General features: G+C 43.2%; 1 protein-coding gene across 7 annotated transcripts in view; it reads left to right on the top strand.

Moving 5' to 3' along the window:
• ATXN1 (ataxin 1) overlaps positions 1–24,651 on the top strand; it is a 455,843-nt gene that overhangs the window by 150,551 nt on the left and 280,641 nt on the right. The window contains exon 1 of one of the 7 annotated variants that reach the window (XM_032247762.1): positions 23,815–24,494. The exons of the other annotated variants lie outside the window; for them this stretch is intronic. The gene's annotated coding sequence lies outside the window, so the exon portion shown is untranslated. Of the gene's footprint in view, positions 1–23,814; positions 24,495–24,651 lie in introns of those variants that run through there. 7 annotated transcript variants of the gene reach the window in all.

The following is a 24,651-nucleotide window of genomic DNA, read 5'->3' on the forward strand; positions in this document are numbered from 1 at the left end:
CGGGCGCGGTGGCTCACGCCTGTAATCCCAGCACTTTGGGAGGCCGAGGCAGGTGGATCACGAGGTCAAGAGATTGAGACCATCCTGGTCAACATGGTGAAACCCCGTCTCTACTAAAAATACAAAAAATCAGCTGGGCATGGTGGCACATGCCTGTAATCCCAGCTACTCAGGAGGCTGAGCAGGAGAATTGCCTGAACCCAGGAGGCGGAGGTTGCGGTGAGCCGGGATCACGCCATTGCACTCCAGCCTGGGTAACAAGAGTGAAACTCCGTCTCCCGAGTTCTTAGAAACAGATAAAAATAGTAAATTTTTGATGATGCTTCTTCAAATATATTCTATGAAGCACATTGTGTTTTTGTTGCTCCTTTGGATCCAAGAATGCCATTTTTATTTTTTAGCTCTCATACCTCAGTAGGAAAGTTGCTGAGTTTGGGATTCTTGTAGCAGAACCCTTTGCCGTTAGAGCTGTGTAGTTGTTTTATTTCTCCTATTGTCAGAAATCTGATTTTTTTTTTCCATCTTGGTGACCTGGTTACCTGTATTTCTTTTCTTCTTCACTGTATGCTTATGAGTTGTTTTGACTTCAAAAGTCAAGTTTCACCAGAAGGTAGATAAATAGATGGCAGTTTGTTTTAATTTAGATTAATATTTACATCAGCTTTCATTTTTCAAAGAGTAAGTTTTTGGATTGCTGGTTGGTTGGTTGGCTGGTTAGTTGGTTCTGAGAATCAGGTATTTCTTCAGTTTAGAAAGTTTTCTTTCATTGTTTCTTTAATAATTGCTTCTGTGGTATTTGCTTTGACTATGCATACCTCATGCTGTCTGTATGTTGGCTTCCTACTCTGTCTCCCATATCCATTAGAATCCGTCTTATTTGGTTACCCTTTTCATCTTTTTCCCAATGCCTTTTGGGAGAGTTTTTCAAGTTTGTGCTTCACTCCCTGGTTTGATGCTCCAGAAGGCTGTCTTTCCTTTTCATTGCATCGAATGCAGTTTTAAATAATACTTTGGAAAATCAATCATTGAATAAAATTCTAATTTTTTTTTGTAATTTAGTGTTTATTTTCATTTACTTGTCATTCACGCTTAAGTCTGGGTCTCCTCCCCCTCTTTGTCCTCCTTCTCCTTCAAAGGTGCGAATCATGTCTTGTCTGAAACTTGTTTCTATTTCCAGTAGTAAATCTTTATTGAAACGATCTTCTTCCTTTATTTCTTGGATGTTTCTTGTTTTGTTACCAAGTCCGTATAAGCCCGATGCTGCCGGTTTGGGGACTACTCATCATTGAATGATGGGAAGGCTAGCCTGGCCTGGAAATTGTTCTCAAATGGTCTCTGTACCATTAGGAAAAGATTGGACTCTTAAGCTGAAGGCTTGATTCTACTAGACCAGGTGTGTGTTTCAGCAGGTGCACAAATTGGAAGGGAGCTGGAGCCCCGGAGCAGTCTCTGTTGGGCCTCTTCCTTATGTGGTTGCTGCTTGGCGATGGGTGGCGCCATCGTGCAAGAGATGGTGTTCTTATTCTGAACTGCTCCCTAACCCTAGCTTCACTCCAAGCCCCCACTGTAGCAGAGGATGCATTTTTCTGGTATCAGAGTCCTGCTATATAGAGAGACATCTCACATCCCACCAGATAGCCATGGGCATGGAGGTACTTATGCTTGGTTCTCCTGCTTAGTTCCTTCTGTATGCAAATGCCTTGGATGCCAGATACTCTCTGGTTTGCTAGCCTGCTCTCACCTCCAGCGTTCAGTCCATTTTAGGAGGATTCTTACCATTGCTCTGTCAGAATCCCTTCTTGTTTTTCTCACAATGCTGTGCCACCTTTTCAAGAAAGAGAATCCCAAGACATTTCTGATTCAACCTTTTATGTGATGCTTTCTCTGGTCTCTAACAAAACATCTTAATGTTAAACATGCTAGGTGCCCTCCTTTAATTTTCCAGCACTGTTGTAGACTTCCCCCGATCTTTATATTTGTGGGCAATGTTCAGATTGATGACATGCTTTAAAGACAGAGAGAGGAAATGTACAAAACACAAATGGAGAGGACTGTGAATTTTACAAAAGCATTTATGGAGTTCTCTAAATAATGAACTCCCTCAGGACATTTAGCACACCAAGTAATTTATAAAGTTAGGCTTACACGTAGATTGTCAGGCACACAGCTTTTGTATATTGTAAGCTACACCTGTATCCCTGTAATAGTCCTCAGGAGTATCGTGGTGCATGGTCCAATTAGGTACAGAAGAACACTCAAGTAGCAGCCAGTCACTTTGCCTGTAATAATGTTTATGATTCAGAGCAGTGCCCGATTCACCCTTTGCACTTTTCCCAGTGGCATTTGGCAGCTGGGGACTGGTTATTCAGCAGATTATTGCTTCTCCCCAGAAGCTTTTCTGATCCTAGCAGGTACTCTTCTAGGGACAGAAGAATGCCAACATATTTTAAAGAAACAAAGGATAATGATGTCACATGTCTTTGAATAAGTGAAAAAATATTTCTCCCCACATCCAAACACAATGTAGTCAAAACCAACATGCCAAGTGTACATGGGCAGAGGGTGAGTCATGGGCTTAATGAACCCAAAAGAGCTTCATTTATTGACTCCTATTTTTTCCCTTCTCACTGGTCCAGCTGCAATGATTGTCCACAAAGGTGACATGTAAAAAGAGGGGAGACCTTGGAGAGAGACAGAGAGGGCCAGATAGGCAGACAGATGTAGAGGAGGTTTGTTTGCTTGGTGGAACATCCAAGTCGCAGATGGTTCTAGAACAGAGACAATATTGCTAGGGCTGTGTGGAACAGATCTGGACTAATGCTGAGGCTTGCAGGTGAAGTCAGTGGCTCCCACTCACATGTCATTCAGCACATAGCGATTTCAGCTGGAGATCTGTTTATAGCATAATTCAGACACTGCTGACTTTTTTCTTCCATGAGGCTTTAATGTCTCGTTTACTAACAAAATTATATACGGGAGGTCGATGTGATAAGAAGACTGTTGAATCCTATTGTCTCACCACGGAGTGAGGGGCCTTTGTCTACAGAAACTACTTCCTCAGTTGCCTTGGGCATTTCAGACCATGCCCAAAAAGATATGTTGTGAGCTGCAGACCTGTGGTTAACCATATTAGAATCTGTGATCAATTTTGTAGAGGTTTTGAGGGTTAAAAAAAATGAGCAAAGAGCCATCTTTAGGAATTTGGGGTTATGCTCGACAAAAATATTCCAAGGTATTTTTCTTTTCTACTGACACATTTTGATGTAAAGCAAGAAGTGGTTCCTAACAACTGACCGTGGTCGCCTCGGGAGATGGGTACATTTTCAGGTATTTTGACGTGTCAGACAGAAACGGGCCTCACTCTTAGAACTTTCCGTTGGATTTCCCACCCGCCCTAGACACTGACATTCCATTTTGAAATATAGCACTGACACATTGGGACATGCTTTCCAAGCCCAGTTACCACGCAGCACAGTATCAGTTAAGTGGATCATGAAATATGTGTCTGATTGACTCACTTGTATAAGTTATATTTTATGACAACATTTAATTCTCCTTTATATGTTCAGGCTTCCTATTTTGTGATGCGTGTAATTGCAGAACTTGGGAGCTAGAATGGACCTTGAGGAGGTCCCTTATGCCAACTCTTTCACTTCACAGATGTAGAAAGTGAGACTTAGAGAGGGTATGACTTTCCCAAGGCCACAGATGACTAATTTACAGCAGAGCTGGGCTGTGGTGGTGCCATCTCGTTTCACTGCAACCTCCGCCTCCTGGATTCAAGCAGTTTTCCTGCCCCAGCCTCCCGAGTAGCTGGGATTACAGGCACCCCCTACCACTCCCGGCTACTTTAAAAAAAAATTTATTTTTAGTAGAGTTGGGTTTCACTATGTTGGCCAGGCTAGTCTTGAACTCCTGACCTCAGGTCATCCGCCCGCCTTAGCCTCTCAAAATGCTGGGGTTACCGGCGTGAGCTACCCTTCCTGGCCAGAGCTATTCTTAAAGGCCTCTGCACTTCGGATCTTAAGATAACATTAGATTTCATAGTATTCATGAAATAACTTAGACCTGGTCCTGGAAGTAGCTTTCACCATCTAGGTACCCATCACATGTGTTCAGAGGTGAGGCTTTCTTAGCATGCTATGTAAGGAGACATAGTACAGAAATACTGATTGAATATTGAATAAGTGATGAGCTTATGTGCCGTGCTAGATGTTCTAAATATAGAACCTTATCTCATCCCATAACTCTTTGAATTAAGTATCATTCTTTTTGTTTGTTTGTTTTTGAGACAGGGTCTCACTGTGTTTCCCAGGCTGGAGTGCAGTGGCACGATCGTACCTCACTGCAGCCCGAATTCCTGCTTTCAGGCGATGCTCCCACCTCAACCTCCTGCATATCTGGGGCTACAGGCACGTGCCACCATACCTGCCTAATTTTTAAACATTATTTGTAAAGATAGGGACTCACATGTTGCCCAGGCTGGTCTTGAACTCCTGGGCTCAAGCAGTCCTCCCACCTTGGCCTCCCAAAGTGCTGGCATTATAGGCATGAGACACTACCCCTGGTTAGTGTCATTATCTTGACCATTTTATGGTTAAAGGAATATAGACCTGGCAAGTTTGTTCCAGAGCACATAGCTAGTAAGCTTTGAGGCTCCTCCTAGGGTCACTGCGTGAATAACCTGCAGTTTTCTACCGCACCACGTGGGTTCTTCTGCTCATTTTCCTACTGAGAGAGATGGTAGTTCTTCTAAGTATCGTATCGTTCAAAAGTTGCTTACCCAAGAGCTCTAGCATCTGAATCCCTGAGCATACCTCTTCCCCCATGCATCATACCTGTTTCCCTTTCTCTTTGAATAACTCTGAATTGTGAGCAAATGCTCCTGCAAAATAAAGAGAGTGTGTCCCTGCGGCATTGTCTGAGTGCAGAGGATCTTAAGAATACCTCTGGAACTGTGCAGAGCTGATGGGCAGCCCTGTTATATAAGCCCAGCTCTGCTGTAAACTAGTCCTCTTGTGGCCTTGGGAAAGTTACACCCTCTCTATGCCTTGGTTTCTACATCTGTGAAGTGAAAGGGTTGCTGTAGGGATCTCCCTGAGGTCCATTCTAGCTCCCAAGTTCTGCAATTACACGCATCACAAAAAAGGGAGCCTGAACATATAAAGGAGAATTTAGTGTTGTCATAAAATGTAACTTATACAAGTGAGTCAATTGGAGACATAGTTCATGATCTACTAAATTGATACTATGCTGCATGGTAATCGGGCAGTTCACATGGAAGACTATAATTTGTATTACTTTTACACAATTAAAACACTTTGTTTTTTGAGAGGGAGTCTTGCTCTGTCGCCCAGGCTGGAGTGCAGTGGCGCAATCTAGGCTCAATGCAACCTCCGCCTCCCGAGTTCACGCAATTATCTCTGCCTCAGCCTACCGAGTAGCTTGGATTACAGGCGCACGCCACCACGCCTGGCTAAGTTTTGTATTTTTAGTAGAGACAGGGATTTCATTGTTAAAATGTGCACTCTGAATGAAGAGATTCCCCAAACAGGATTTGTGTGAGCAACATGGCTGTTTATTCACCTGGGTGCAGGCGGAGTGAGTCAGAAAAGAGTCAGCGGAGGGTGGTAGGATAGGACTTGGTTTTATAGGTTTGGGGTGGGCAGTGGAAAGTTATAGAAGTTACAGTTTAGGGTGGTTTTTGCAAGCTGAGAGGGGCTCCTTGGGTCTGGAGTCATGGTTACAAAGTCCAATTGCTTTGTCAGTTGAGGTGGGAGTAAGAAACAATAGGAGAATGTCTCAAGTTAATTAGGCTCCACAGGGGTTGATCGTTCTTCCCTTTTCGTGGTCTTCCAGTTACTTCAGACTTTCTAGTTCCAGGAACTCATCTGGAGTGTCCTTGTAGGTCACAGAGGTAACCATGCCATCCCTGGTACTGTCAGCCTCAAAGACCTTACATTCCCCATGTCGGCCAGGTTGGTCTTGAACTCCTGACCTCATGATCCACCCACCTTGGCCTCCCAAAGTGCTGGAATTACAGGCATGAGCCACTGTGCCCGGCCAATTAAAACACTTTTTATTGTTCCTCCCTCCTTGATTTGTTTTCTAATGTCTCTAGTGTGTTTGATGCTTTCTTTTTTTTTTGATATGATATAGACTGTATACATGTGCATGTGATATAATTCATATATATAACCTGAAAACATCTGGCTCCCATGTCTAACGGTCAGGCTTCCCTGTTCTCCACTTTTCCAAAATCCAGGTGGTCAGCTGGGTGCAGTGGCTTAAACGTGTATTCCCAGTACTTTGGGAGGCCGAAGTGGGAGGACTGCTCAGGGCAGGAGTTTGAGACTAGCCTGGGCAACATAGTGAGGCCTCATCTCTACAATGTTTTTCTTTAAATTAGCCAGCAGTCATGGTGATGTGTGCCTGTGGTTCCAGCTACTCAGAAGGCCGAAATGGGAGGATCACCTGGTCCCAGGAGGCAGAGGCTGCAGTGAGCTCTGATGGTGCCACTGCACTCCAGCCAGGGCAACAAAGTAAGACCCTATCTAAAAAAGAAAAAAAGAAAAAGAAGAAGAAGAGCAGAAACAAAATCCAGTTGTCTGAAGCCCTGAGACATTTTCTTAATTTCTTTTAAGTTTGTTTTCTTTTTCTTAGATACAGGGTCTCTCTCCATCACCCAGGCTGGAGAGCAGTGATGCAATTGTGGTTCATTGCAGCGTTGATCTATTGGGCTCAAGCAATGGTCCTCTTACCTCAGTCCATTGAGTAGCTGGAACTGTAGGTGCGCACCACACACCAGGATAATTTTTGTATTCTTTTTAGAGCCGTGGTTTTGCCATGTTGCCTAGGCTGGTCTTGAATTCCTGAGCTCAAGTGATCTTCCCACCTTGGCCTTCCAAAGTGCTAAGGTTACAGGTGTGCGCCACGGGCCTAGCCTGTTCTTCTTTATCTCTTTATGTTGAGAGGTTCTTGAGAAGCACTTCCATCTGCTCCCCATGAGTCTCTCCCACGTGCAGACTTGGTTAAAATACCTTGGCGACTCTACCCTTTACAAAGCCTTATCCTATGAGAGGACAAGACAAGGAGACCCTTGGTTTGTGCATTCAGCTTTCATGGTCGTTCCCATCAGTTCCCACCACTTCTAGGAGAGATTGTATCACTCAGTGCTGGAAAATCCTGGTAGAGACACAGGAACTCAGAGGACTCGGTCCCCACACTCTCATGCCAGTTCTTGCGTGATGGAGAGGCACCCCCCCACCCCGCATGAGGTGCTGCCCAATGCCCCACCCCGCATGAGGTGCTGCCCAATGGGCCCCCACGCATGAGGGGCTGCACAATGCCCCCCCACCGGGCATGAGGTGCTGCACAATGCCCCCTCACCGGGCATGAGGTGCTGCACCATGCTCCCCCCCCATCAGGTGCGGCACAATGCCCCCCCCATGAGATGCTGCACAATGCCTTTGTGAGTCTCCTGTTGCTGTCCTCATCCCCACCCCAGCCTGCCCGCCTCCCCCTGTACCCCATGGCCACCAGTCTCGCCTGGCGGCACATTTCCCCCACTCCACTTGCCGTGACTCACCTACTTCCTCCTGCCTGCTGTGGTGAAGCCTCCTGGGTCTTTTCTTGTGGTAATGCCCTTTTCTGCCTCTCTAAACTTCTGCCAGCATTTTTATATTTGATTTCTGAAATTGAACTTCAACCTCCAAATGAGGTCGGAGTCAAGCCTAGCTTTTGACAAGCTCACCCCATTTATGGTGAGGGCCTGCCTGGTCACCTGCTCATCTTAAAACCTGCTTTTCCTTATGGTACTGTGTTTTCTTTCTTTCTTTCTTTTCTTCTTCTTTTTTTTTTGAGATGATGTCTTGCTCTGTTGCCCAGGCTGGAGTGCAGTGGCACAATCTCAGCTCACTGCAACCTCCACCTCCCAGGTTCAAGCAGTTCTCTGTCTCAGCCTCCTGAGTAGCTGGGACTACAGGCGTGTGCCACGAAGTCCAGCTAATTTCTTGTATTTTAGTAGAAATGGGGTTTCACCATGTTGGTCAGGCTGGTCTCGATCTCCTGACCTTATGAGCCATCTGCCTGGGCCCCCAAAGTGCTGGGATTACAGGTGTGAGCCTCCACGCCCAGCCATGGAACTGTATTTTCAATAAGGTTCTGGCCACTAAGCACTCAAGGCTGTGTACACTCAACTGTTGGGCTGCTGGAGGTGCCCCCATGAGAACTTTATTACAGAATGGAGAATGGAGGCCAGAAAGTAAAGGTGGCCCAGTGAGGAATGGTGCTGCATTCTCAGTCCCTGGGCAACCTGAGGCAGGAGACCAGAAGGAAAGGTGGGAGGGGTAGGAAAGGCTTAGAGGCTCTTGGAAGAAAAACCAAGGAAAAGGAGAATGGTAACTGGGAAATGGGCTAACCTCAGACCCACCTTTAGGGGACACCTGTCTCCAGGGCCCGAGACCTCAAGCTCTCAGAAACTGGTAAGAATCGGGCACGGTGGCATACGCCTGTAATCCCAGCACTTTGGGAGGCCGAGGCAGGTGGATCACAAGGTCAGGAGATTGAGACCATCCTGGCCAACACTGTGAAACCTGTCTCTACTAAAATACAAAAAATTAGCTGGATGTAGTGGCTTGCGCCTGTAGTCCCAGCTACTAGAGAGGCTGAGGCAGGAAAATCGCTTGAACCTGGGAGGTGGAGGTTGCAGTGAGCCGAGATCGCACCACTGCACTCCAGCCTGGGCGACAGAGCCAGACTCCATTTCAAAAAAGAAAAAAAAAAAAGTAGTGGAGTTGCCTTCTCCTCGTTCGTCGTTCCTCATTCAGAATTTTGGCTGCTCTCTGATGTTAGAATTTAAAAGAAAATGAAGCGTTTGATGCTTCAATTAAAATTAAAGGCTTTAAAGCACAGATTTTTTTTTTTTTTCAGGGAGCAAACACAGTGACTGAAGTGTGTTCATATTGAAACACTGGTATTTCACTAGTGTTCAAGTTGATAGGACAGGGGTGGGAAAGAATTACAGAGCAGAAACCCCTGGGGCCCAGCGGGGAGGCACCTAGAGAGCCTAAGGGGAAGGATCCTACAGATGAACTTCACCTTTTTTATGATTTTGCCCGGGACAGCTCTGCTGATCTTTCCTCTGGGACGAATGAAATAGCTCTTGTGGGCAGATGCTTTTCTTATGCTTAGGACGCAAAGGACAACGTAGCATGGGGTAATATTAATTTTCTGAAGTCCCTTGACGTGGATTCTGAAAACTTTTTAAGATTTATGATTTGAGAACCCTGACCCTAAAATACATGAGAATTTTTTGCTTGCAAAATAGATTACACTTGCAGAAAATCTCCTGCTTGTATTTCTCCTCTGGATTGTTGAAACAAATAGATTTTAAGTGTCTGGCTGGCTCTCAGATTGCATCCTGTTAGAAAGTCAGAATAGAAAATAGATGCGTTTTAGCAGTGTTGGAAGAATAAACTCAAAGTCCTCCGGAAATCCTGGACCCCACCTCTTATCAAGTACCCAGCCGGAGCTTGCTTTCTTAGGATTGTTATAATACATTCTAGCACCAGTCATTTGTTCCATGTACTTCATTAGAGAAGATAGCAGCACACTTAAGTAAGAATTTCGTTTTTCAATTTTAGCTTTTGATGCAGGCTAAATGCTCTGGGCAACGTAGCTTAGACTTCCTACCTACCTTATACACTGATAACCTGTTTTGAAATTACACGTGAATTTGGCCGGGTGTGGTGGCTCACGCCTGTAATCCCAGCACTTTAGGAAGCCAACATGGATGGATCACAAAGTCAGGAGATCAAGACCATCCTGACCAACATGGTGAAACCCTGTCTCTACTAAAAATACAAAAAACTAGCTGGGTGCGATGGTATGCACCCGTGGTCCCAGTTACTCAGAAGGCTGAGGCAGAAGAATCACTTGAACCCGGGAGGCAGAGGTTGCAGTGAGCCGAGACTGCACCGCTGCACTTCAGCCTGGCGACAGAGTGAAACTCTGTGTCAAATAAATAAATAATGAAATGACACAGGAATTTAACACTGACACGTTAGGACATGCTTTCTAAAGTTACCTATGAAATAACTTAGATCTGGTCTTGGAAACACTTTCACCAGCTAGGTACCCATCACATAGCTTAGTGGGTGTTGATGGGGTCCTTTGTGTTTTTGACCACCTGTATAATTTCAGGGACAAGCCTGACTTTGTATGCCTCCTTCATCTTAGCTCACCTGACCTAGATAACACGCCTTCCAAATCATACTGAGAGTACGCAGGAAGACAACTGCAGGGGGCAACTGACTCCAGCAAAGGGGTCATTTTCTAAGAATCAAAGGACTGACTTGAGTTTCTAGTTCTGGCTTTGGCATGCTAGATGTTTACCTTGCCCCAGCCTGCGCATTTGGGGATGACTGAAGTTGCTGCCTAATTCATAACTTATAGGTGATTAAACTTGTATTTTGAGGCTGTTTCTTTCATTCATTTATTCCAAACAAACATTTGTTGTTGAATGGATGGTGACTTTGATTTTAAAACACTATACAGACATGAAATACTGGCAGCTTGTAGATAGCAATTTTTTAATTTGCTCTCCTTAAGGAATTTCATTACGAAATCCTCATGAATCTTGAACCTTGGAAGAATAATCCTTTCCTTTGTTGGAGTTTTAAATTTAGAATAATCAGACAATAGTGAAGCATTCTGTTCAAAGCATTCCTTTTAGGCTACCCATTTATTATACACTGCTCTTAAGAAGAGATGAATTTGATTAGTGTTGAACATTCAGTCAGTGTTTTTGCATAGCTAATATCAGGGAGAAATTTTCAAAAAAAGTTGTGCCTCTTATTTAACATTATTACACAGTCAACTTTTAATTATCTGTGTTAATGGAATGTAATCAGTGGTGTGTATGCTCCAAAATCATTTCCTTTAGCATTGAGAAGCACTGGATGATGCTTTTATTGGTTTGTGGTTTTGCTTAGATAGTATTAAAATTGTGCCACATATGTGCACACAGCTCTTCATAGGAAGGAAGTAGCACAAAAGTATACTATGGGGTAGGGGAAGGTCAGCTGGAATTTTTAAGCTTACTAAAGATACAGTTACAATGCATGACTCTAAGATTATTCATCTTAATTATTAAATAAAAAATAATGGCCAAGAATTCACTGCAGCTGTGTAAGAAAAAGGACACAATGAACCACATACAAGATCTCCGTGTGGGACGTATATCATTTCCCTTTTGAAATTTTCTAAAAGTGAAACACTCATAACACTACATGCATTTTGCTGCTGCTCCAGATAGGCCTCTTGGGGGAACAGAAGGAACAGAAGGGCTGATGTCTTGACGTGTAATGTTTCTAGATAATGTCAACTTTAGGTGTGAGAGCTGTTGACATTTATTATTATTTTGAGACAGAGTTTCGCTCTTGTTGCCTGGGCTAAAGTGCAATGGTGCAGTCTCGGCTCAACACAGCCTCTCCCTCCGGTTTCAAGTTTCTCCTGCCTCAGCCTCTCAAGTAGCTGGGATTACAGGTGCCTGCCACCATACCCAGCTAATTTTGTAATTTTTTTTAGTAGAGATGGAGTTTCTCCATGTTGGTCAGGCTGGTCTCGAACTCCCGACTTCAGGTAATCCACCTGCCTCAGCCTCCCAAAGTGCTGGGATGACAGGTGTTAACCAATGCACCCGGTTACTATTTATTGTTTTTACAATAATTCTCTTGTTCCCCTTCATTCAAGTTAAGCTCTTTTTTTTTTTTTTCTTTTTTTGTTTAATGAATAGCAATGATGGAAATCTTTGGAGAGTTTGTCTTCTGAGTAGAACATTTTTGAAAGTCTTCTCAGTGCACAAATTAATTTTTGTATCAGGCTGCTCTAGGGCCTGTCCCTTCCTACCATTTTTAGTCCTTTCTGTGGTCTGTTCACCTGAGTGGTGTGATGTGTTGGTTCATGCCTTGGAAGGCAATGCTGGCTCGCTCTTTAGAGTGAGGTAATGAAAGAATGATCCCTGGGTGTCAAGGTACTGACACGTAAGAAAAGAAAACATCTTTGGTGACACCACTGGGTGTCAGACCAATTTTTGGTAAGTTGGCAGGAAAGTCTCCAAATCAGTGGGGTCTGATTGGGCACCAGCAAGCTGGAAGCTGCATTAGCTCTTTCTGCTGGCATGTCCCCCTCTCACCTGGCCATTACCTCATCTGCTCCTGCTACCTCGCAGGTACCCCTGGGGTATAGCTGTCCAGATGCACCTGAATGCTTCATCTTTTCAGGGGACACCACGCCAGGAAAAGGAGAGGCGTGGCTTTTTGGTGGAGGCCAGTATCTCTGTCAGCAGCCTTGCTGGTCAACACGGCAAAAAAGTGTCGGCCTGCAGCTTTCTTGTGTAGAGCAGAGGTCCCTTCACTGCGTTTGTGAAACAGATGCTGTCCTGGGGCCCAGGTGTCCTTTCCTCCTGCCACGCCCACTCCATCTCGCTGGCCTCCTTATCATTCCACACCAGGAAGCCAGCATCCTTGCATTGTCCTCACTTCTTATGACCTGCTGTGTAGAAAGAGAGGGAAAACCAGTGGCCACGTGCCTGCTGTGGGTGTGGTCTGGGCCGTGTACTTTTATATACATAACTGAACTTCAGCTTTGCACCAACCTCCTGAGACAAGTGTCAGTGACTCCTTTTATAGCTGATGAACTTGAGGGTCAAGCCAGTAAATAATTTCTCCAAAGTGACAGAGCTGGAGAGTGGTAAAGTTAAGATCAATACTCCACTTTGATTAAAAAAGATGCATATGCATGTCTTTTGGACATCTGCATATACCACTTCCAAAGGAGCATATTATTCTGAAATTCCAAAAGAGAAAGCATCTTTAAACAAAAGGAAATATTCCAATTATGGGGTTTCTGGTATCAGTGCATTGCTGGAGGGTTGTGATCTTAAGAACATGTCACATTGGCAACCCATTCCGGCAAGGTGTGACAAGCTATGTAGCATGCGTGAAAGCATCATTCATTTTTTAAAAAACATCTTCACCATTTATTCTTTTAATTTTTTTTACTTATAGACAATAATGATGTATATTTATGGGGTGCAGTGTGATGTTTTTATAATGCGTACATTATAGAAAGATTCAAACTACTTAATGTATTCATCACTGCACCAGTTTATCATTTTTGTGTAAGAACATTAAAAATCTGTGTTAGCAATTTACTTCATTCTTAATGGCAAACTCTGCTTCTTTTTTTTAAATCCTAGACTGCTGGCTTCTCCTTCCAGCACAGTTTAGAACTCAGCTGCCTTTCTTTGCTGTCCATGGCCAGAAACGTGTGCACTCATGGTCTCCTAATCAAACTTCAGCCTAGACTGGGAGCCGTGGATTTGGCAGCACTGCATTTAGCATTTAGGAATATGTTTCTCCTTACATCAGTAATAGTGTTAGGCCAGACGTGGTGGCTCACGCCTGTAATCCCAGCACTTTGGGAGGCCGAGGTGGGTGGATCACCTCAGGTCAGGAGTTCGAGACCAGCCTGACCAACAGGGTGAAACCTTGTCTCGATTAAAAATACAAAAATCAGCCTGGCATGGTGGTGTGTGCCTGTAATCCCAACTATGTAGGAGACTGAGGCAGGGGAATCACTAGAACCTGGGAGGTGGAGGCTGCAGTGAGCTGAGATCGAGCCACTACACTTCAACCTGGGCAACAGAGCAAGATTCTGTCTCAAAAAAAAAAAAAAAAAAAAGAAAAGAAAATAGTTTCAGCTGAGGGCGGTGGCTCATGCCTATAATCTCAGCATTTGGGAGGCTGAGATGGGAGGATCACAAGGTCAGGAGATGGAGACCATCCTGGCCAATGTGGTTGAAACCCCATCTCTACTAAAATACAAAAAATTAGCCAGGTATGTGGTGGTGAGCGCCTGTAATCTCACCAACGCCTGTGGTGGTGTACTTTGGAGGCTGAAGCAGGAGAATCACTTGAACCTAGGAGGCGGAGATTGCAATGAGCCGAGATCGCACCACTGCACTCCAGCCTGGTGACAGAGCAAGACTCGGTCTTAAAAAAAAAAAAAAAAAAAAAAAAGATTCCCTGCTGCTTGTTGAGGACCAGCAGTATTCTCAACCATGTGAGGCATTCCTCGAAAAATGTGAAGCAACATTTTTCTGGGCATTTCTGCCATAATTGTGGCCAAAAAAAGGTGTGGTCCACACAGGCCCAACAGAGCTAAGGGGCAAGGGTGAGCATGTACCTTCATCTTAGACCCTGGAGATTCTTACAGCTGACGAAGTTCCCTTGCAAAGCTGAAAGGAATTTTCCTACTTCCACCGGTGGTGTATATAGCGTCTAATTGGCTCGCCGTGCTTCTAGCAGAAGTAGGAACTCAAGCCGCTGGGAGGCTGTGGCAGAGTGGGAGCGGGCGGTGACCCAGAGCGGTAGCACTCCTCTGAGTGCCTGATGCAGATGGAGCAGCAGGGAGATGCAGGGGGGCACCCTGCACCCTGCAGGTGAGTGCACAGCCAGCGAGACACCTAATCAGGGAACAGGAAGGCTGTCTCTGTGGCAGCAGGTAAAGGAGAGAGGCGCTGAGATAAATATGTGGGTGGGTGCTTCAGCTTGTTTGAACAGCTCCTGTGCGAGATCTTATATTAAATGTTGAGCTTCTTTATGCTCTGTGCCTGCCCGTGGAAGGCACAGCCCTCGATGAAGATTTCTTCTTATACCCCTCTTGCCTTTGGAAAGGGGTCCCCGTCGACAAATGCTGCTGTAGTATTAGATGCAGCCTCCATGAGGTGCTTTGGGTGGGAAGTGGATTCTGACCTCATTTCGCAGAGGAATTTAAAGTGAAGGGGAAGGATTAATTAGTCCCTTATTAAGCACTTACAGTGAAGTACAGTAATTCTCCTGAAAGGATAATCTAAGTCACTGGATCAAATGCCCAACACATAGGAATCCAAAGTTCCAAAGTCGTCTCTTTTTTTTGAGATGGAGTCTCACTCTGTTGCCAGGCTGGAGTGCAGGGCACAATCTCGGCTCACTACACCCTCTGTCCCCGAGTTCAAGTGATTCTCCTATCTTAGCCTCCTGAGTAGCTAGCTGGGACTACAGGTGTGCACCGCCACGCCCAGCTAATTTATGTATTTTTAGTAGAGACAGGGTTTCACCATGTTGGCCAGGATGGTCTTGATCTCTTGACCTTGTGATTAGCCCGCCTTGGCCTCCCAAAGTGCTGGGATTACGGGCGTGAGCCTCTGCCCTTGGCCCCAAAGTCATTTTTAAATAAAAGATTTTTATAGTTGTGGAGAATGACTATGTTTTAATGGGATCTTTACATATCAGCATTACAAAGGGTCCCTTTAAAGTGTGGTGATTTTAATGTATTTGCTGAGGTTTCACCTGAGGTTCCAAACATATATTTCCCTATCATATTTGCAGGCATCCAGCACCCAATTGTAGATATGCAAATCAGGTCACTTTGTTTACCAAGCTTTTGATAGAAGAGGAAAGGAGGTCTGGGCACGGTGGCTCACACCTGTTATCCAGCACGTTGGGAGGCTGAGATGAGACGATTGCTTAAGGCCAGGAGTTCAAGATCAACCTTGGCAAGATGGAGACTTCCTCTTTAGAAAAAATAAGTAAAAATTAGGCGAGCATGGAGGTGTGCACCTGTAGTCCCAGCTCCTCTGGAGGCTGAGGCAGGAGGATTGCTTAAGCCCAAAAGTTAGAGGCTGCAGTTAGCTATGATTGTGCCATTGCTCTCCAGCCTGGGTGATAGTGTGAGACTCAGTCTCCAAAAAATGAAAAACAACAAAAAAGAGAGTTCCAAAAGTTTCCTTGACCAAGAAGGAAAGTCTCTTAATTCTTTTTAACCCTGCTGGGCTTGGTTCCAGCTCACTCGCATAAAACGAGAAGGCACCAACAGTGTGATGAAAATAAGGCCCTGTTTAATTAAAACAGTGTGAGAATTTAATAAGAGGCATAAGACTTCACTGATAAGTCACCTTTCTGAGATTTTTTTGGTGACTAACAGGCACTAATAGGATATGGTGCTTGTTTTACTTTCTGTCAACATTCCGTTTTCTAGAGACATCTTTCACACAGCTGAAAGCCTCTCATTCCTTCGTCTCCCCCCACTGCCTGCTTTTCAGCCATTTCCTTGCATGTTGGAGTTAACCAGTAAGAAAGAGACCATAATAGAAAAAAGAACACACTGACCACATCTCACAGACCATTGCCCTGGACTCCGCTTGTGTTGAAGAAGGTAGATTAGTTCCCCTCCAGATTAGCTTCAGCATCAGCTGTGGTGTTTTCCTGCCACTTCTAACCATTCTCCTGCCTCAGCCTGGAGCAGCTGGGACTACAGGTGCACGCCACCACGCCCAGCTAATTTTTGTATTTTTAGTACAGACGTGGTTTCACCATGTTGGCCAAGATGGTCTCGATCTCTGTCCACTCTATCATTGCCTTATGTCATACCCCGTATTTGCCAATTCTACACTCGTACCCAAACAAGTCTATAGGTATACGTAGGAGGATGATGAAGAACTGGCCAATGCATAGCTCACCTTTTGAGCCAGGACCAAAGCGTGAAGAGTCTCAAGCTCTGACCTTTGTCTTTTGGAGGGGAAAGAATCATTTTCCTTTAAACCTAAGTCTGGCAAAATCTAATTACCAAGTTTTTCCATTTTGCTATTTTAAAACAAAAGTGAATCCTTCCTTCCATCTATTTCAGCTCTTCCTTCCTCTGCTTCTAATAGTGAAGGAAAGAAAGAAGTCTCTCTCTTTCACAAGTTTGAAGTACTTAACATTTGCACATGGTTTCCTGTTCTGGGTGGGCGGTTTGGGCACTGTAGCCTACTCATGTAGGCTAGGGCATTTTTTGACATTTTGGGTACCCACCTTGCTTAAGAATTCAGTGACTGGGAAAGAAGGTCATGAGGAGTCTTCAAATTAGTAACCCTCGGTCCAATCTAAGTCATTAGTTAATGCCGTGTTTGAAGGTGGTAAAGTAACCATCATCTTAGGAGATAACTCTGGTTTATTATGCTTAGTGATGAACAAAGTATAAACTCACCAATGTGAGAGAGAGAGACAGGATGCTTATTTCTTTATGGATTTTAGAATTTGAGCCTGTAAAGTAGAAACACTAGCTTTAGCACAAATAGATCTCTTTGTTGATTCTAAAATGATTTATCAGTTTTACAAAACGATGGGGTGCACTGCTGGTGGGAGCGTAGGTTGTTATAGTCATTCTGGAAAACAATTTGGCGCTACTGTGTAAGAGTGAATATTCATAGACCCTAGGCAGTAACCCAGGGAAACTTAGGCTGATGGGAATTGTTCCTAATGGACCACAGCATTGTTTCTAACAGACCTGAAAACATTTTAAAGGTCATCAATAGACTAATATATATATTAGTCTGATATATAACAATTAGACTAATGTATAATAATTAGACTAATACGTATTAGCTTCTATTCCTGTAGATTAATATATAGTAGTTTAATATATAATTATTAAGCTAATATGTATAATAATTTGACGAATATGTATGTTAGCTTCTATCTCTATAGACATATATATTAGTCTAATATATAATAGACTAATATGTATAACAATTGGCTTAATATATGTATTAGCATCTATCTCTCTAGACTATATTTTAGTCCTTTGAGCACTTTATATATATGTGTATAAATATATATATATAACACACACATATATATACACATACCTACATATATACTTTTTTCACAGAATGGAATATTATACAGCAGTGAATATGCAAAACTTGACTAAATCTTAGAAACAATATTGTGTGAAAAAAACTAGTCACAAAAGACTATATATGATAGAATTATAAAGTTTAAAATCCAGCAAAATTAAACCATGTAAAATACATGGTGATAGATAGAAAATGTAAGATAGTGGTTACCCCTGGAGAGAAGGCAGGAGGGTGGCTTAGGGAAACAGCAAATATGTAGATGCATCAAAATATCTTTCAGTGTCTAGTTCTCAAATAGGGTGGTCGGCGTATGGTGTTCATTTTATTGTTATGCTTCATAGGTTACATACATGTTAGTGCATTCTTTTGTAGGTTACAAACATTGCATGATAGACTTTTTTTTCTTTTTTTGAGATGGTGTCTTACTCTGTAGCCAGGCTGGAGCACAGAGCCGTGATCTCAGCTCACTGCAACCTCCACCTCCCAGGTTCAAGCGATTCTCCCGTCTCAACCTCCAGAGTAGTTGGGATTACAGGCATGCGCCACCACGCCTGGCTAATGTTTTTGTATTTTTAGTAGAGATGGGATTTCACCGTGTTAGCCAGGATGGTCTCAATCTCCTGACCTGTGATGTGCCCTCTTCGGCCTCCCAGAGTGCTGGGATTACGGGTGTGAGCCGCTGTGCCCAGCCAAGTGACTAGTACTTCTGAGCAGAATATTATGAGAAACCTGTTCGTTTGCAGTCCGCCGTTCGCTTCTGAGCAACATGTGGCCTTCCGAGTGAGGCAGGAGTTGGCATGTGCGTGATGATGTAATGTGTTACGTAGCCAGGCACATTGTCAGCGGCTCAAGGGTTCAGTCTTGAAAAATTAAAGGCAGATATGTAAGAACTAGGCCCATGTGAGAATAAGAATGACAATGGAAATGGAAAATGTAAGTTGGGGCTGATGTTCTGCTGCTTTGAGTACTGAAATTCTCTGCTGCTAGGATTCATCATCACTGAAGTGCTGGCCTGCACTGGGAGGGGTGGGCAGAGCTCTCCCGGGAATCTTCGCTTATTCTGAAACAGCTGAGCAGAATAATGAGTGACAGGCTGGTGGAGGCGAGGTTGAGTCTTACTCCGGATTTCCATTAAATGAGTGCATGGAATCAATACCTAACTAAACAGTTGTCTTGAGAACACCCAGCGGCCCCTGGGGATTTGGTATTTTCAGACTAATTCTCAGACAGGAAAATGCGCAGCATGACTATTTTTTAAAATAGTTTCAACATCTTTTATGTAATGCTGATGCATCTGGAAGTGAAAATGCTGAGTTTCATTTCACTAAAAAATGGATTTTTTTTTTTTTTTTGCTTTAACCTTTAACTTGAAATCACAATTAGTGGCCTTTTGACCATAGTCCTGGAGTATCAAAGTGTGTGTATTCACCCACACATCAAACCAGGATTTACTGAGAGTATATTCTGTGCAAAGAACTGGGCGTGCAGGTTGTTTTGAAAATACAGAGACTTTGTAGGGGCCCCTAAGGAGCTCATAGTCTAGAAAGGGAGACAGATCATTACACGGCAGGAAAAATGCAGTATGTGTGGGAGTGTGTCACAAAGGAAGTGACATCGAGCTGAATCTTAAGAGCAATGCTTGAATGAATGGGGACATCCCTGATGGAAGGACCAGCATAATGAATGAAGAATTTTGCCTTATGTTACTAAGACTCCATCAGATGTTATGACACAAACATAAGCATCATGATAATGAAATTAATAGTGAATTTAAATGAAAATGACCAAATTAAGACTTTTTTGGCTTTGTCTATTCTACCTTCTTATTTTATTTTAATTATGTTGCAAAGAACCATATACTTAGGGTAAACTGGTCAATAGTTGTGGCCAGGGAATAGAATTATAATTCAATTTAAAAGGAGTTTAATATTCTCATGGTAAAAGAAAAGGTTATAGCCGGACGCAGTGGCCCACACCTCTGGTCCCAGCACTTTGGGAGGCCTGGGTGGGAGGATTGCTAGAGACCAGTAGTTTGAATACAACCTGGGCAACATAGCAAGACCCTATCTCTACTCAAAAATTAAAAAATTAGCCAGGCGTGGTGGCATGTACCTGTAGTCCCAGCTATTCCGGAGGCTGAGGTGGGAGGATCGCCTGAGCCGGAGAGGTTGAGCTGAAGTGAGCCGTCATCACGCCACTCTCTCCAACCTAAGAAACAGAGTGAGACCCTGCCTTAAAAAAAGAATGTTATGAATTTAGTATTCTTATACTTCTATAACTCTAGTACCTCTGAAGAAAAGCCTCAATCAGAAATATGATTTGCTTTGGGGTTTTATCTTTTAGCGGAGATAAATGTGAATTGAGAATAGAAATCTCAAAATGTAATAATGATAGTCTTTATATTTCAGTAGCACATAATATATAAAACACTAGTATACATTATTTAAATTTGACCAATGTGCAAGAGGGCAGAACAACATAGGGCAGAATTGTAAGTTTGGTTCATAAAATAACTATTAACAGTTCATTCTGTTCACCTATGTACTGGTAGCATTTGTGAACAATTCTTTCTTATTTTTTTTTCCAAAATGCTGTTGCAAAATAGACTTGCTTCTATTTTCTTGTTTGCAGCCTATCTCATTAAATTTCTGCAATTCTAAATTAGAATAGCATCTAATAGACCACATGTGAAACGTGCTTGCTATTAACTCAGACATTTTGTGACATATTCATTAGTCAAATCCTTAGTATTTATTTATGCAGTCACATTACTCTGTCCAGTAATTAAAAGAAATGGATAAATATGTATCTCTCACTTGTTTTTTTAGCAAAAGAAATAATTTACAGTAAGTATTTATAATTATGTCAGCTCAATGTTTACAGCACTTGAATGGCAATAGGTATTGTTTCTGTCATGTAGATTTCATAGTTAATTTCGGTACAGAAATGCTTTGCTGTTGATGCTTTGGTCGCTCCACACACATATCACAGATTACCGAAGCAATCATTTGTCCTTCAGCTGCAACAAATAAAGACTCTTCTTTATCCTTAATTTTCTGACTGCCTCTCTAGCCATTTTATGTCCTTACACAGATGCTAATGCTAATTAATGGTTTCATATGAAAAATACGGGCACATAAAACTGTTACCTTTTGCCCATGAGGTGTAAATTCAACTTAGTGCCCTAACAATAATAATGATAGCAATAGTGACTGTACCATCAATATTTATAGGGTGCTTCTAGTGTACTGAGCTCTGTGCTAAACATTTTCCTTATGTAGTTTAGTGAACTCCATAACCCTGTGAGGTAGGAGTTATTAGCCCATTTTACAGATGAATTTGTAATCGTTATGCCTTACAACATTTAATAATAATATTCTCTATTAATAGTATATTTCAGATGTCTAGCTCTGAAACTTTGCAATATGAAACGTGTGTGTACATGTGATATATATAAAATATATATAAAGTATATGTATAATATATGTGTGTGTGTATACACATTTCCTTTTTTGTTGTTAACTCAACCAGTATTTGTTAACAGTTTATGTGCCAGGCTGCTGTACTAAACTCTGGGGTACTGTGATGAGGGGATACCTCTTTCTTTTCCTTAAGGGACTTACGTTGTAGTGGGAAAGATGGATTTGCTTAAGAAACAAGTACAAAAAAAATTTAAGAATGGCTTTAATAGGGTTAGATACGAAGGTTATAGAAAAATGAGACGAAAGGGCCCCAGCTTCCCAGAAGGCGTCAGGGAGGTCTTCACAGAAAGGCAGCCCCGGCCCTGAAACTTGAAGACTGAGTGAATTTGAAAAGGTGATGCCTGGAGGGAATAGAAGAGAGAGGGTGTGGAGATGAGGGAAACAAGGCTGGCTCAGGGACTACGAGGAGGGACCCCATAGGTGCTGAGGGTCAAGTGCAGTGGGAGGAGAGACAGGGATGGCTGGGGTCAGATCGCAAGGAGCCTTTCATATTACCCAAAGGAATGGAGATGTCATACTCGGTGTGCTGGAAAACGATCTACAGATTAATCCAATAAACACTAATTAAATCATTACGATAAAGGGATGACCTTCCCTTCTTCCTACCTTCTTCCCTCCCTTAGTCCTTCTCTCCTTCTTTGACTCAACAGATTTTATCGAGCACCCATAACTCGTAGAGCACTCCATTGAATCCCGAAGATGAAGGGTGGGTGAGAGTGGACACAGTTCTTCCCTTCTGGAGTTTATTGATTTGTGGAGGGAAACAAGCCTTAATCAATGAGTCAACCAAAAAATGTAAAATTACAAAGATGACTGCTATAACCAGGGAGGGTGAGTGTATGCAAGCGTGACATAGGAGGTAGTGACCTGGCTGGGGAAGTCAGGAAGGCTCCCTTGAGGAGAAGAGGACTGAGCTGAGAGCTGAAGGAGAAAAGAATACAAGGTCATTTGATAGAAGGAGTGGGTGATTTGAGAAGTCTTAGCAAGGAAGAAGTCATGTGTAAAGGCTCTAAGGCCTGGGAAAGCAAGGTCCTTCTAAGGAATTGAAAGTAAGCCAGCCAAGGTGCAGTGCAAGTTGGAAAAGAATGCAGGGGCTGGATTACACCAGGTTTTGGGGGCCATGTATAGAAATGGAAAGCCGCTGATGTGTTTAGGCAGGAGCCAAGGGGCGGTGGGGTGGCAGGGGGGAAGCGGGGAGACATGTTAGGGGAGCAGGGGAAGAGTCCAGATGGGCCAGGGTGGTGCAGGGGAGGAGCAGAGGGAGTTGAGGCATATGACTGGATGGCTGAATATGGGGCCTAATTTGGAAGAGGAAGACGTCAGAGTGACGTTGATGCCACCGCTGAGCTAGGGAACATAGGCAGAGGCAGAAGCCATTCTGCTTGGATTTCCAGAAAACATTAGGGGATAGATGGGGAAAACATCACAATGGAATTGAAGCTCAAGGATGGCCTTGAAAAATGAGTAGGAATTTTTCTTTTCTTTTTTTTTTTTGAGACAAAGTTTTGTTGGTGATGTCCAGGCTAGAGTGCAATGGCACGATCTCAGCTCACTGCAATCTCCGCCTCCCGGGTTTAAGCCATTCTCCTGCCTCAGCCCCCTGAGTAGCTGGGATTACAGGCACCTACCACCATGGCTGGCTATTTTTTGTATTATTATGAAGTTTTTAAAGTAGAGAACGAGGTTTCGCCATATTGGCTAGGCTGCTCTCGAACTCCTGATCTCAGGTGATCAGTTGGCCTCCCAAAGGGCTGGAATTACAGGCGTAAGCCACATAGCTTGGTGGAAAAATGAGTAGGAATTTTCTAGATGGCAAGGAGGGGAAAGGCCTGTTAATCAAAGGGAGTGTTATATGCAAAGGCAGAGGCATAATCAAAATAGTGCAAGAAAATGTCTATGCATATACAAAAGGAGAGTTATTGTGGCATCCATAAATAATTTTGTTGATTTCTTAATAGGCTCATATCCATGTTGTGTTGCAGTGATTATGAGATCTGTATTAGTATGTAGAGTTTGTAAATAGGTAATCATGTTTAAGTATTTTTTAAGACATGGCTATACCATATATAGAAATTTCTCTCTTCGTTTTCATATCTTTACTTTGGAATTCACACATGCCTTTTCATTTTAGTATCTGACTTGTTTCTAATGAAATTGAGCTGCTTAGGCAGGACGTGGATTTTAGGTTTCTGCTTAGTGTTTTGGCATCTGGATTTGGGATTACTTAGCATTTTTAATTTACTAAAATAACCATCAATTTACATGCAGTTCAAATGTGAACATGTTGGTTTCTGTTGAGCTTGGGAATTAAAATGAAAGTACAATAAATTAAAAAAATCAGGAATTTTAAGACTTAGGTGACATATCACTCTTGGGGAAATGAGGTGATATTGATTTGATACTTTTTTTTTTTTTTTTTTGAGATAGAGTCTTGCTCTGTTACCACACTAGTGTGCAGCACTACAATCTCGGCTCACTGCAACCTCTGCCTCCCGGGTTCAAGCAATTCTCCTGCCTCAGCCTCCCACGTAGCTGGGATTACAGGCATGCATCACCATGCCCAGCTAATTTTTGTATTTTTAATAGAAACAGGGTTTCACCATGTTGGCCCGGATGGTCTCGATCTCCTGACCTTGTGATCCACCCACCTCAGCCTCCCAAAGTACTGGGATTACAACTGTGCACCCCTGCACCCTGCCATGATACTTTTTAATACTAACTGCAGAAGTGTTGATTGCAAGATCAGCTTTGAAGAGATGGGACAGCACTAGAATCCTAAGCATGGCCTCTGTGAACTGTTGTCTCAAACTGGCTTTAACATCTGCTGGCTGTGTTTACTCTCAGTTTTCTTGTCAATAATGCAGAGGTAATCGTGATTCCTAGCCACCTCATAGACTGCAATGGAGTGGGGCAATGTGCATAAAGCCCTTAGCACAGGGCCCAGCGCATAGTAAATGTTCATCATGACCTTGTTCATGTTGACCTTGGCCTTCATCATGTTCAGGATGACCTTGGCCATCACTGACATCATGTCTTAACTGAGTTATCAACAAAGAGGCATGTGTAATTTCAAAAGTGAAAGTCAGGCCGGAATGGTAAATATATGCACAGAATTTGCATAATTTTGTGACTAGAAGGAATCTCAGAGAAAGAGAGCGTCAAATTCAGCAAGGTTTCTGACATTTTCTCTGAAGAACTGACTGCTTTTTATTTCTTTGAAATCTTAGAATCATTAAGCAGGGAAGGAGGGGAAAGAACAGGATTATTTTGATAGTGATGTCCCTCAGGTGAGGAGATGGGAGGGAAGCAACCCCTGGCCAGAGCCCACTCATCAGGGGGATGGGGACCTGCTGTGTCTCTGCCTGCTGAGTTTTTGACATTCTGATTGAAAAACTGTGTGTGTGTGTGTGTGTGTGTGTGTGTGTGTGTGTGTGTGTGTGTGTG

The sequence above is a fragment of the Sapajus apella genome, unplaced genomic scaffold (assembly GCF_009761245.1).
Source record: "Sapajus apella isolate SASKATOON/1434 unplaced genomic scaffold, GSC_monkey_1.0 scaffold63, whole genome shotgun sequence".
Classification (NCBI taxonomy): domain Eukaryota; kingdom Metazoa; phylum Chordata; class Mammalia; order Primates; family Cebidae; genus Sapajus; species Sapajus apella.